At 45.9% G+C, this 13630-nt stretch overlaps 1 long non-coding RNA gene across 1 annotated transcript; it reads left to right on the top strand.

Annotated features, from left to right (window-relative positions):
• The first annotated feature begins 6516 nt into the window (after positions 1-6516).
• On the top strand, positions 6517-8753 carry LOC111820554 (uncharacterized). Its single transcript, XR_002824081.1, has 3 exons — positions 6517-6751; positions 7426-7536; positions 7675-8753. It is a non-coding gene; the product is annotated as an uncharacterized LOC111820554 (long non-coding RNA).
• The last annotated feature ends 4877 nt before the right edge of the window (positions 8754-13630 follow it).

The raw sequence follows: 13630 nt of genomic DNA, 5'->3' as shown, positions 1-13630 counted from the left end.
GATCACCAGGCGCTATAAAAAAGAATCCATCATAGCCAAGGCATCTGCTAATAATACATCATCATCGTCATCATTATATTTATTTATTTAAATGGTTCAAACATTTACTGAGGGAGCATTAGTGGTTCACTGGTAGAATTCTTGCCTTCCGTGCCAGAGACCTGGGTTAGATTCCCGGCCAATGCACATCTTGTGCAGCCGCCACTCATCTGTCAGTGGAGACTTGTGTGTTGCTAAGTTCCTAAACAGGTTTCAGCAGAGCTTCCAGAAGACACACTAGGAAGAAAGGCCTGGAGATCTACTTCTGAAAATTAGCCAGTCAAAATTCTATGGATCACAATGGTCCAGTCCACAACCAATCATGGGGATGGCCCAGGATCGAGCAGCATTTTGTTCTGTTGTGCATGGGGTCACCATGAGTTGGGGGCCAACTCGACGGTGGCTAACAAACAACATTTACTGAGCACTTACTATGATCCAGACTGTGTTAAGCCCTATGGGCATCTCACTTAATCCTCACAACAATCTTAAGAGGTCAGTACTCTTATTAGTCCCATTTTACAGAGAAGGAAGTTCTCCTAGGAAGGCTAAATTAAGGTCCAGGTTGCCCTAAAACCAAGTGTTGCATAGCTAAAACATGAGGAACGATGACCTAGGAGAGGCTTGGAGAAACTAGGAGAATCGAGTCTGCAGGGAACATGTGGTACCCATGCAGGGGTGCTGACTGCACACATGCCTTGCCTTACCCTTGGCTATAGGAAGGTTAAGGACCCTTAGCAGCCTCAGCTGACCTCTGAGAGTGACCAGCCCCGATGATGTGGAGTTGTGTAGCAACAGTGCAATTGATGGGCTCCTTCCTTGACAAGATTGTGGCTTGGAAGCAATGGAAAGCTAGTGTTTACAGAGATTACAACACAAAAACTGAAACAAAGCAAAGCCATCATAATTTTTCCACTCTATGGCCCTTTTAGAAACGAAACCCTCAGGAGAGGCCAGGTCCAGGGGGCAGGCCAGTATTTCCACCTGGCTTGAGAAACAAAACTGGTGCCTAAAAGGAATTCATTTTCTCTTGTGAAATAGACCTGAGTCCTGGGGATGAACCCCCATGAGAGACATCATTAGGATGGATCAGTAACTAGGTCAACAGCGACTTATTTCTGGGCTCTTGGGTTCCTCGAAGCAGGTTAATCATTAAGGGAAAGAAGCAAATATAGAGTCTTGAGGTTTGGTCTAGAAGAGGGTAGGGTGGGGATGGAAGCTTCAGGAGTTCCAATCAGCCCCTGATGCAGGTACTGTGAAGACCTAAACCACCCTGGAATCTTCAGTCAATGTGGAAATCGCTAGAAGTACTGAAGGAGCGAGGCTCCAGGTTGCAGGATGGTGGGGCCTGGAGATGGGGGAAAGGCATCAAGAAACTTTGAGAAAGTTCCAATTCTGTGTTGACATCAGACTTTGAAAACAGGTACAGGCTATTAGGACAAACAGAAGGCTAACCAAAGATGTTTGCTGTTGTTAGCTGCTGTCCAGTTGGCCTCTGACTTGTGACAACTCCATGCACAATAGAACAAAACATTGCCCAGTCCTGCACCATCCCAATGGTGAGTTGGGGAATGGACTGTTGTGATCCATAGAGTTTTTATTGACTGATTTAGCTCCACTGAAACCTGTTCAGCATCATAGCAACACGCAAGCCTCCACTGACAAATGGCTGGTGGCTGCACGTGAGATGCATTGGCTGGGAATCGAATCTGTGTTGCCCGCATGAAAGGCAAGAATTCTACCACTAAACCACCACTGCCCCAAAACAAGGAAGGCTTTCTGGAGGAGGCATTCTGGGAGCTGAGAGCTGAAGGAGGAAAGAGAGAAGGTTCAAAGGACAGAGCAAAGTCCTTTTGTCCCATGGAAAGTGTGAGAGAGAAACTCAAGAAGTTTCCAGATGGCGGGCAGGAAGTCCTCAATGAGGAGTTTAAAGCTAGAAGGGGGGGCTGTGTGCAGCACCTGAAAGGTGTGTGTGTGTGTGTGTGTGTGTGTCCTGGGACTCTAATGGTGAAAATGACTTGGTCAAACATCTGGAGAGGAGAGGTCAGGCTAAAAGAGCCAGAGCTAACAATAGCGGGATTGGGAGAGTGCTGGGGAAATTCAGCAGGCGCCTTCCACCCAGAAGAGAGGAGCTGGACAAAGGGTAATGAAAGAGGCCTGCTGGATTTGTAATCAGACCCGTGGTGTCAAGTTTCAGCTCCAGCGAGACCCAAACGCCTCGTATTTCTATTTTATCATTTCCACACTTACTTCCAGCAAGCGGAGCTTACCATCTGCACAATGTCAGGCCAGAGAAATAAAAACCAAGAGGAAATTGCACTACAGTGCCGCATAATCGGTCCGATATGCCTGGGATATTAGTGGAGACATGTGTGTCTTCACTCATATACATATTAACAGCCAGATTGTTTCTAAGCAGGAAGTTTCCCATTTGGTCTGGCTGAGAGGCAGCTCCAAAATGAGCCATGAACTGGCCGTTCTCCCTCTTCACCGCCTCCCCGAGCTTCTCTGCTCTGCTCCTAAATCACATTGCTCCCAGGCCGCTGCACGATTCTGATTCTCGTGTGTTGACAGGTTACACAGCTCTAGACCAGACACTAGCAGGAGCCCAGGTTTGAGCAAGAACCAAACAGGACCGCAGGGAGGCATCATGAGACGGATGTTAAGTGACCGGGGCAGGAGGTGACTGCCCGCCCTTCCCATTCTCTCCCTTCTTGGCCCTGCTGACGTGTCTTCTGCTTCCCTTGGGGGAAGCAGTGCATCTCGTGTAAGTCACGTAAACACTTCAAGTCCTACTTTCTTCACATGAAAAACAGACTCAGTAATGCCTACCTTGCAGGGCTGTAGGGAAGATTATTGTGTTTCCAAGGAAATGCTCCTAACACAGTGCCTAGCACACAATATCTACTCAAGAAATACTTTTAATAATAATAATATATAATAGTCAACACTTCTATTGGGCTTACTACATGCCAGGAATGGTTTTAAGCACTTTATATATATATTAACTCTGCCCCCCATCTGTCCATTTGTCATACTGTGGTGGCTTGCATGTTGCTATGATTCTGGAAGCTATGCCACCGATATTTCAAATACCAGCAGGGTCATCCATGGTGGACAGGTTTCAGCAGAGTTTCCATACTTAGATAGACTAGGAAGAGAGGCCTGGCGATCTATTTCCTGAAATTAGCCAATGGAAACCTTATGGATCACAACAGAATGTTGCCTAATAAAAGAGCTGAAAGATGAGCCCTAAGTGGAAGGCACTCAAGATGCACAGTGGCTGCAACAATGGACTCGAGCATGCTGGCGATCACAGGGATGGTGCAGGATTGCGCCATGTTTCATTCTGGTGTGCATGGGGTCACCATGAGTCAGAGCCAACTCATCGGCAACTCACAACAACCGCGTTTATTAACTAAGTCAATCCTCACAACCCTCTAAGGTGGGTAATCGTCCCCATTTCACAAAGGAGGAAGCTGAGGCACAGAGAGTTTCCATAACTTGCCCGTAGTAACAGAGATGGTAAGTGGTAGAGCTGAAATTCAAACTCAGGCAGTGTGGCTCCAGAGCTAGGTGTGAATAAAGAAATGAATGAATGAATTTAACAATTGATGAGTTGGTGTGTGGATGGGCAAAGTACATGGATCCCCACAAACTTCAGCAAGGGGCAGGTTATCTAAGCAGCACATTGACAACTTGGAAGCTGGAAGTTAATCACAGCCCACACGATGCCCAGGGATGACAGTCAGTCATTTACTGTGCCTATGCTCCATGCCTCTCCTGCTCTGAGCTAGAGTTGAAGACTGGCTTCCCTACTGAACATGGCAATAATGTCATCGCTTGAGAGGTTAGAACCAGACAGGACACAGACATCACCTAACCCCTCATTTTATGTTTGAGGGAACTGAGGCAAGAGAGGGGAAATGACCAGCACAGGGTCACACAGTGCCACTGGGACACCTCCCACATCTTTGCCCAGGACCCTGTCACTTCACCACACTCACAACCTCTCCTTCACAGCAGGAAAGCTTACCAAGAGTCAGGGGAGGAGTTCGGATGGAAAACAGACCTGAAGAGCTGAATAACGCGTTGCATGACAAATTGCTTTGAAAGGAGAACGCCTTCCTTGGGTAAAGGGGGGTTTCTATTTATATGAGTCTGATGAAGTTATCAGACCTGGCCTCCCCTCCACCCATGCTCAAAGGCACATGGAGATACCTGGAGGGGAGAGGACAGTTGTACAAAATGCACCCTATGCTGGGACCAAACAGGCCATGTGCTGTTCCCCAAACGCGCCTAGACATTGTACATCCCACCAAGGGACGTTTGAGCATGCTGTTTCAGTGCTGAACCCTCCCACACCCACCCCATGCCCCATCAATGCCCGGTGAATGCCTGCCCAGGCTTCAAGAGCAACTGAAAACCTGCTTCCACTGTGAAGGTCCCAATCACCATGTGGTTTCTGATTCATAGTGACCCAATATGACAGAAGAGATCTGCCCCATAGTGTTCCCCAGGCTGTAATCTTTATAGGAGCAGACCACCAGGTCTTTTCTCCCATGGAGCCACTGTATGAGTTTAAACCACTGACCTTTAGGTTAGCAGCCAAGTGCTTAACCATTGCACCACCAGGGCTCCTTCCAATGACCCTAGCCAGAATCAATTTCTGAGCTCCCAAGGGTATGTTAGGCCAGTGGGTTAAAGTTCTGGCTCTGGCTCTGGCTAGGCCTGGGTGTGAATCTCCATCCTGTGCTTACCAAGGGGTGACATCTGGCAAGTACCTTAATAGCTCCCTGTCTCCATTTTCCCACACTCATCAAGTGGGGATGATAATAATCCCAGCCTATGGGATTACTATCCTGTTAAATGACATTAACATATGTAAAGGAAGAATTTAGCATGGGACCTGGCACTTAATAAATGGGAGATGCTATTGCCTCCCTGGGAGGTCTTATTGCTGGTGATGGCTTTGATTTACGGTTGTTTGGGTTTGAACCTTATCTTCCCTCCTGGGGAGATCCCTATCTTGTTGGCAGGAACTGTGTCAGGTTCATCTTCCTACTCCCAGTGCACCCAGACAGAGCCCTGCTGTTGGCACTTAAGGAGTGTGTGTTAAAGTGAACCGGACAGAAAAGAGACAAGTTGATTATAGCCAAGAGCACAGGGCTGTAGCTTGTTTTAACAGCTTATTGTGACTTACTTTATAAATAGACTCAGAGTTCTGGGTGGAAAAGGAGGGTGGGTTGTTAGCTGCCATTGGGTGGGCCCCCACTCATGGCGACCTTATGCACAACGAAAAGAAGTGCTGCCCGGGTCTGCACCATCCCCATGATCAGCTGTGGATCAAACTGTCGGGATCCATAGGGTTTTGGGTTTTTTTTTTTTTAGTGAAAATATACACAGTCATACACCATTTCAAGCATTTCTACATTTACAACTCAGTGACATTGATTACATTCTTCAAGTTGTGCAAGCATTCTCACATCCTTCTCCAAATTCTTCCACCACCATTGACTTAAACTCACTGCCCCCCTAAGCTTCTCCTCTAACCTTTCGAGTTGCTGTTGTCAGTGATCCATAGGATTTTCATTGGCTGACATTTGGAAGTAGATTGTCAGGTCTTTCTTCCTAGTACATCTCCGCTGAAACTTGTTCAGCATTGTAGCAACATGCAAGCCTCTACTGACAGATGGGTGGTGGTTGTGCCTGAGGTGCATTGGCTGGGAATGGAACCCAGGTTCTCCTCATGGAAGGTGAGAATTTTACTACTGAACCACCATTGTCCCCTCAGTTGTCATTCCTACTGTTCTTATAACTGATAAAAGCAATAATAATATCCTCCACCTACTGAGGAACTCATATAGTCCCTGTGAGGTTCTTTGTACTCTTTTCCTCATTTAATGCTTACAAAAACCCTATGAGATAGAGATTATTATCCCTATTTATAGACAGGAAAACTGACGCTCAGAGAAGTTAAGTCACCTACAAAAAGTCATAAAGCCAAGTGTATAGCTGAGCTGGAATCTGACCCCAAGCCTGTCTGACTCTCACGTCCACACCATATGCCAGGGGTCTACAAAACTACCTCCTGTGGTTTGGCCTGACACCTTTTTGTATAGCTAGCAAGGTAAGTATGGCTTTTACATTTTTAAATAGTCGAAAAAGTCAAAAGAAGATTAATATTTTGTGACACATAAAAATAATACAAAATTCAAATTCTAGTGCCCATAAATAAAGTTTTATGAGAACACAGCTACATCCAGTCATTTTCGTATTGTCTGGCTGCTTTGCCCCCCAACACCAGAGTTGAGTAGTTGTAGACTAAACGGCCCGCAAAGCCTAAAATATTCACTGTCTGGCTCCTTACAGAAACAGTTTGCTGACGCCTGCTTTATGCCAGGCTGCCTCTTACAGATAAACTTACTTCCTGAAAGGAAAGGAACCTTGGTGGCGCAATGGTTAAGCGCTTGGCTGCGAATGGAAGGGTTGGCGGTTGGAATTCACCCAGTGGCTCCGTGGGAAAAAAGACCTGGTGATCTGCTTCCGTGAAGATTACAGCCTAGGAAACCCTATGGGGCAGATCTACTCTGTCACATGGGGTCGCTATGAGTCGGAATCGACTGGAAGGCACCCAACAACAACAACTGCAAAGAAGACTTCCCTTTCCATAAAAGTCCTGCTGCAGAATGGGCACCCCACCCAAGGAGTGGTAAGTCTCAGTCTCAGGATTCTTACTTTCCCTGATGCATGCCCAGCTGGCCCTGGCTTTTCCCTGCTCTCACCAGCTCCAAGGACAGATACCAGACTCTGCTAGGCAGGGCGACAGGCTGCAGCAAGCCTGGAAGCAGAGGAAGAGGGATTAAGCCCAGAAGTCAGCTTGACTTCATCAACGCCTTTCTCCCCCTTGATTCATGGTTTCCTGCTGTGTCTTGTTCAGCTGTGAAGGTGCCCAGTCCCCAACCAGTGGCGGGCAGGTGGAAAAGATGAACACGCAGGGGCTGCATGCCCCATCATCCTATATCTGGCCTCCACTCTGGCCAGAGGGCAGAGGCCGGCTCAGCAGGTCCCTCTCTGGGGGGGCCTTAAACAATTCCCTCCCCTTCTTGAGACTTTAGTCTTCTCATTTGGTAAAATGTGAGGTTGGCTCAGCTGTTACAGTCCCAATCTGCCTCAAACAAAATCAAAACCAAACCAGTTGCGCTGAGTCGATTCTGACTCGTGGTGACCCCATGTGTTGCAGAGTAGAACTGCACGCCATACGGTTTTCATGGCTGTGATCTTTCAGAAGCAGATCACCAGGTCTTTCTTCCGAGGTGCTTCTGAGTGGGTTCAAACAGCCAGTCTTTTAATTAATAGCCAAGCACGTAACCGTTTGCACCACAGGGGCTGCCTCAATCTGCCCCCACATACCTGCGTAAAAGAACTTCTTCAGATGGCATAAACACTTCAGAAGATTCTACAGCACCCTGTGCCTCTCCACGGCCCCCCTGTGAGGTGAGTTCCAAAGAGCAGATTTTGTTCTTTGTGGCATTCCTTTATCTGGCCAGGAGTTTTGAGCACCTGCTGATGTCCAGCTCTGTAGAGATATGATATGAAAGTAAAAGTAATCAAGGAACTTTCTATTTGTTTCAGGATACAAGATGTACAGCTGAGAAGTTACAGGAGAACGATCCTAGCAAATTTAGATTTCTTGAACAGATACCGAGCAACTTTATGTGCTTGGCACGCTCTCAATGCTTCCACATCCATGCTTTCACCTGAGCTGCTAAACACACCTGTGGGCCCGGTGTCACATCCATTTTTACAGATACGGGAACTGAGACTCTGAGGGGTTTCCTGAGATCAAATACCTGTTAAGGGGTAGGGCCAGGTTTTCAAAGCAGGTCTTACTGGTTCCAAATCCCGTACACCTTTGAAAAACAAGTCTGCCCCTCCACCAGGGTAGAGTTGGAAGTTTGTGTGGGTGCGGGGCATGTTAAGGCAAACTTGCTTAAAAAATGAAATCTTACCTGGGCCCTTAACACAATAGCAGAAAGAGCACTAGATCAGCCATCAGAAATTCTTCTAGACCCAGCTCTGTCTTTAATGAGCCATATATCCCTGGGCAAAATTTTTCCCTCTCTGAGTCTCAGTTTCCTTGACTATAAAATTGTGGTGGAAAGGCTGGATGAAGTGGTCTCAAAGAACCACCCATCTTCAATGCTTCTCTATACCTGCTTCACAGATGCTGTGCTGTCCCTGAATCACAAAACCCAATCCTGGTACCTAAGTCAGAACCTTAAAAAGAGCAGCCCTAATAAAACTCAGATTGTCAAGCTATGTGGACTCAAACCACAAAACTATATATATTTTTTTAGAGATGTTATATAGATACTGTCTTCCCTTCCTAGTTCCATCCTGCTCATTTTTTGTGGAATTCTGTTTCTGAGAATAACTTGGGCTTCTGTTGCACTTGAGCTTTTGGAGCCTTCTGCAGCAGGAAACAAGAGACAGGGATGTTGAAAAGCTGTAGTGGGGTGTGGTAGCAGAAGGAGAGCTGAGGCACAAAGAATTGGAAGGACTTGGGCAAACTGTGGGCCCAGATAAAAAAGGGAAAAACCCCAAAACCTTTTGAAGAAACTGTAAGGAATTGTTAGGGAGCTAAAAAATTTAAAAGGAGGGACTGGAATAATGGGGCCCTGCATGATTTCAGCGAATTAAAAATGTGACTTGGGAAAAAAAAAAAATGACTTGACACCCTAGTAGCAATGAGCACACTTAGTACGCAGATCTTGGTTACTAAGACCATTTTCCAATAAAAGGAACCAGGGCTTGTTGGAGAAATGGCTGCTTCAAGGACTAGGACAGAAAATATGCAAGATGACTTTGGAGCATCTTGTGCCAGAAAGTGAGAAAGTGCTCAAACCCTTACCTCCACATACCCACTGCCCCCCAAAAAACTTATATGGATGAGAGTATGTCAGAGACACAGGAGCCAATGAAAAGAACTCCCAATGGCGAAAGCTGTAACAATTTTAGCAACAAAATAGATAAAGTAGGATTTTAGATCATAACCCAAAGTATAAAATAAATATCCATGAGTCCATACTGCTACAAATAAATCATTGAATAAATAAATAAATAGGGGGAAAGAGACAAAGTTCCAGTGCAGATGAATTCCAAATAATTTGTGTATATACTCTGCCCTCAATGAGGGGGAGCAAAAATCCTTAAGTATGGGCTGTGCATAGTGACTTCCTTCCAAAGAGCACAGTGTGGAAAGGGGGAAACAGGAGTAACTTTACAGTGAAGAAACCTGACAAACACTACCTCAGCCAGGTGACCAAGATCACTGTCAACGGTGGTAAGTCATCCATAGGTTGATAGTATGCACCCTGAACGTGATGTGATGAAAATGGTGCCAATTTTTAGATTGAGACTGAGAGAGCTTCCAATCAGTGCCCTCACCAAACAAAAGAAGTAGTCAGGCAAAGAAAGTGATTTGTCCAGGCTTGTTGGCAGGACCCGTTAAGACCTTTCTATGCCCTGGGCACTTGTTCTTTTGGAACATGTCCACATCATATCAAACATGTCCAAATGTACCCACGTTAAATACGGTTTGGTCATACAATCGCTAAAGCATATTCCTAATTTTGCTTTTGAAGTGGTTTGCCCATTAATAACATTAAATTTATGGTTGCCTCTGATTCCCGTTGTGTTTATTGGAATTGCTGCAAAATATGAAAACCTCAGCTAAAATTTACCATCATGTGAATTTTTAAACGCTAAGTTTAATAATTAACGAAGCTGACATAAGTTTTAATTAAACGTATATTAGTTTTGACCTCGCAGTTTTCTTTTGCTGTCTTCTTTTTTCAGGACTCCAAGGTTTTCCTAAACTCTGAACAGCTACTAGGTAGCAGGCGCTGCTGGATAGTTCAGCAGAGGTCGGAACACTCATTTCTACCTCCTAAGCCAACGCTTCCTCTGAAGACACCAGGCCTCACATGGGAACAGATTGTGCCCCACCATATTGGCACTGTCACTTCCACCCAGACAGATGTTGTGATGCATCGAGGTGATAGGAGATGAGGGAGTCTAGCCCCTCATCCTGAAATAATGTGCTATGGAAGGGGCTGCCCCTCCCCTCCCAGTACCTCCACCAACTCCATAAATCACCAAGCTCTGCGCAAAACCCCCTTCCAAGGTTTCCCAGAGAGAATCACTATTAAGTAAACTGTGGCATGGGGGACCAGGTGGAGAAGGAGGTGGAAGGAGGGGGAGTGAAGGGAGCTCCTTAAAGGCTATCGCTGTTATGAGGTGCCGTGGAGTCAATTCCGACTCATAGTGACCTCACGAGACAGAGTAGAAATGGCCCATAGGGTTTTCTCAGCTGTAATCTTTACGGAAGCAGATCGTCAGGTCTTTCTCCCGTGGAGCCACTGGGTGGGTTTGAACTGCCAGCCTTTCAGTTAGCAGCCAAATGCTTAACCGCTTGCACCACCATAGCTCCTTTCTTAAAGGCTAGCTAGGCAGAAGTAGAAAGAAATTGAGAATTTAAGTTAGGGTAGGGGCTGCAAGCTGATGCCCATCAGGCCTTTGTTTCAGTAACAGCACAACCCAACTGCTTTCCCAGAAACCTCATTTTCATGTGCGATTGTGGGTTGGAGGAAGGGACTGGAGTGACAGTTCAGTGCTGGGAATATACATGTAGATGGTGAGTGAAGGCTGGCAGCCAGATGGCCAGTAAGCAAAGCTTCGTAGTCATAGAGTCTCACCTTCTCTTTCCCTCTAGAGACCCAAGGGAGGGCTGAAAGGCAAGACAAAGAGTCAGATTGTGGCTGTTTTACAGGATGTGGCCACATATGGCTCACTGGTGACTGCCCCTAGCCTTACACCTCAGAGAGCACATAAGAACCTGGGCCACCCTGTCAGACGTGCGTTCACTGGCCTTGGTGTGTGCAAGTGTCCATGCATTATGCATTGATTGCCTGTGTTTATCTACTTAATTCCTGTACTTGCTGAGTTCTTAGCCTGCATCCCTCAGGCCCATCCAGCCCAGGCCCTGTGAGCTCCAGAAAGCACCGGCCTTAGCTTAGTCCATCCAGTCGAATATAACAGTAATAATAACCAGTTGCCGTCGAGATGACTCCAAATCATGGCGACCCCATGTGTGTCAGAGTAGAACTGTGCTCCGTAGGGTTTTCAGTGACTCATTTTTTCAAAGTAGATTGTCAGGCCTTTCTTTGGAAGTGCCTCTGGTTGGACTTGAACCTTCAACCTTTTGGTTAGCAGCTGAGCATGTTAACCATTTGCACTGCCTAAGGATGCCTTCTTTATAGTTCTGCCAGTGTTGGCCTGGCATACTGCAGACACTCCCTGAGTTTAGGAAAAATGTCTGCCGACCTTTCCTTTGACCTTCTGCTTCTTCTCCCTCACACTCCCCTGGACCTCCTCGTTCTTCCTGATCTATCAGTGTTCAGGGATGCCAGGATTAAAGGGGAGGATAGTGATCAGAGTGGAGTTCATGCCCTTTCCTGAAGGGATGAGTTCTGCCAGAATCAGTCTGGCCATAAGTGCTCACCCAGGATCACTACAAAACCAAAAAACAAACCCATTGCTATCAAGTCAATTGCAATTCATAGCCACCCTATAGGACAGAGTAGAACTGCCCCATATAGTTTCTAAGGAGCGGTTGGTGGATTCAAACTGCCAACCTTTTGGTTAGCAGCAGAGCTCTTAACCACTGTGCCAGCAGGGGTCTAGGATCACTAGAGTCTGACAGTCTCTTCATTTTTCAGCATGGTTAGCTTGCTAGCTACCTTAAGTTACCTTGGGCAGATTGCCTATTCTCTCCAAACTCAGTTTCCTCCACTGCAAAACAAGACTAATAAGAACACCTACCCCCACAGTATTGGGTAAAGATCAAACAGGACAATCTAAGCGTTTGGTAAACTCTAAGCCAACATAGAGATGTCATTATTCCTCATTCACAAATCACCTTTACCCCTAATTGGCTGTTGTATACAAAGCAGGAACTAGGTTTTGCCATTAAATTGTTTTACTGGAAGAGATAAAAGGCAACATAGATTTTAAAAAGTCAAAAAGATCATGTTAGCATAAGAACGCAGGTTTGGAGAGATAATCCTGAAATGAATGCAGCAGTAGCCTTGAAAAAGAAATGCCAAGTTCTCTAACCTTTGTACCACACTTCAAAGGACATTGGCCCCTGACTCATAGGTAACACAAATATTTTTTACTCCAATGTATTTCTTTGTTCAATACACTCCTCCCATCTTTCCTGGTCCCTCGGTCCACATGCGTCAATATTCCGGCTGCCTTTTAAGCCATAACCCTCAAACATCAAGTGATAAAAATATCCTGGGGCATTTGTTTCCAAAGCCAGTTTCTGGGTCCCACACTTCGAGTCTGTGTTGGGAACAAGCTCTCTAGGAGACTCACCTGTGGGCAGAGTTTCTCAAAAGTCCATGGACCTTTGAGAACCTCTGCTTCAGCTTAGTGAAGCCCAGAAGGGTACTGCTGTGTCATTTAACTGCTTGGCTTATTAGCAACACCTAACACCCAGAAAAGATGCTTGCTGATAAATGAGAAATACCAGGAAACCTGAACACTTACTTCTTTTTTGTTGTTGTTTGTTTCTTGTTGTAGTTTAAGTGAAGTTTACATTTCAAGTTAGTCTCCCATACAAAAATTTATACATACATTGTTGTGTGACCCTAATTGCTCTCTCCATACTGTGACAGCACACTCCTCCTTTCCACCCCTGATTCCCCATGTCCCTTCAACCAGCTCCTAACCCTCGCTGCCTTCCCATCTCACCTCTGGACAGAAGCTGCCCGTTTAGTCTCTTGTATCTACTTGAGCTAGGAGGCACACTCCTCACGAGTATCATTTTATCTTCCCTGTCTGAAGAGTTGGCCTCGGAAACTGTTTTGTGAACACTTACTTCTTAAAGGACCTAATTTTTTGTCCCCCAACTTCATTCCACAACCTCATCCAGTTGCATAATTCCCACCCCTGCTTAGGAAGGAAGTTCCAGTGACATCAGCTTTCCCATATGGAGCTTTTCTGACACCTCTAGACTAGATAAGGTGACCCTTCTTTGTGGCTCCACAGCTCCCAGACCATATCAGCACTTACCTTATGTTGTTGACTTTACTGCTTTACTGCCCATTAGAAGGCAGTTTCCCCCTTCCTAAAGGACAGGGACTGTGTCTCTTTCTCCTCCGTTTCTACCATTTAGACAAGCGGTCAGCACTAACTCAACAGTGGTTAATGGAATGAACCACAAAGGATATGGAATGGGATGGGATGGCAGTGTTATGGACTGAATTGTGTCCCTCAAAAAGATACGTTGAAGTCCTAACCCCTGTGCCTGTGAATGTGACCTTGTTTGGAAATAGGGTATTGGAAGATGTTATTGGTTAAGTTAACATGAAGTCATACTGGAGTAGGGTGGGTCCTAATCCTAAATGACCAAAAAAAAAAACACCAAACCTGTTGCTGTCGAGTTGATTCCAACTCATAGCAACCCTATAGGGCAGAGTGGAACCGTTCCATAGGGTTTCCAAGGAGCAGCTGGTGGATT

Source organism: Trichechus manatus, unplaced genomic scaffold, assembly GCF_000243295.1.
Source record: "Trichechus manatus latirostris isolate Lorelei unplaced genomic scaffold, TriManLat1.0 scaffold00041, whole genome shotgun sequence".
In the NCBI taxonomy this organism is placed as follows: Eukaryota; Metazoa; Chordata; class Mammalia; order Sirenia; family Trichechidae; genus Trichechus; species Trichechus manatus.
This window is presented reverse-complemented; position numbering and strand designations above follow the sequence as displayed.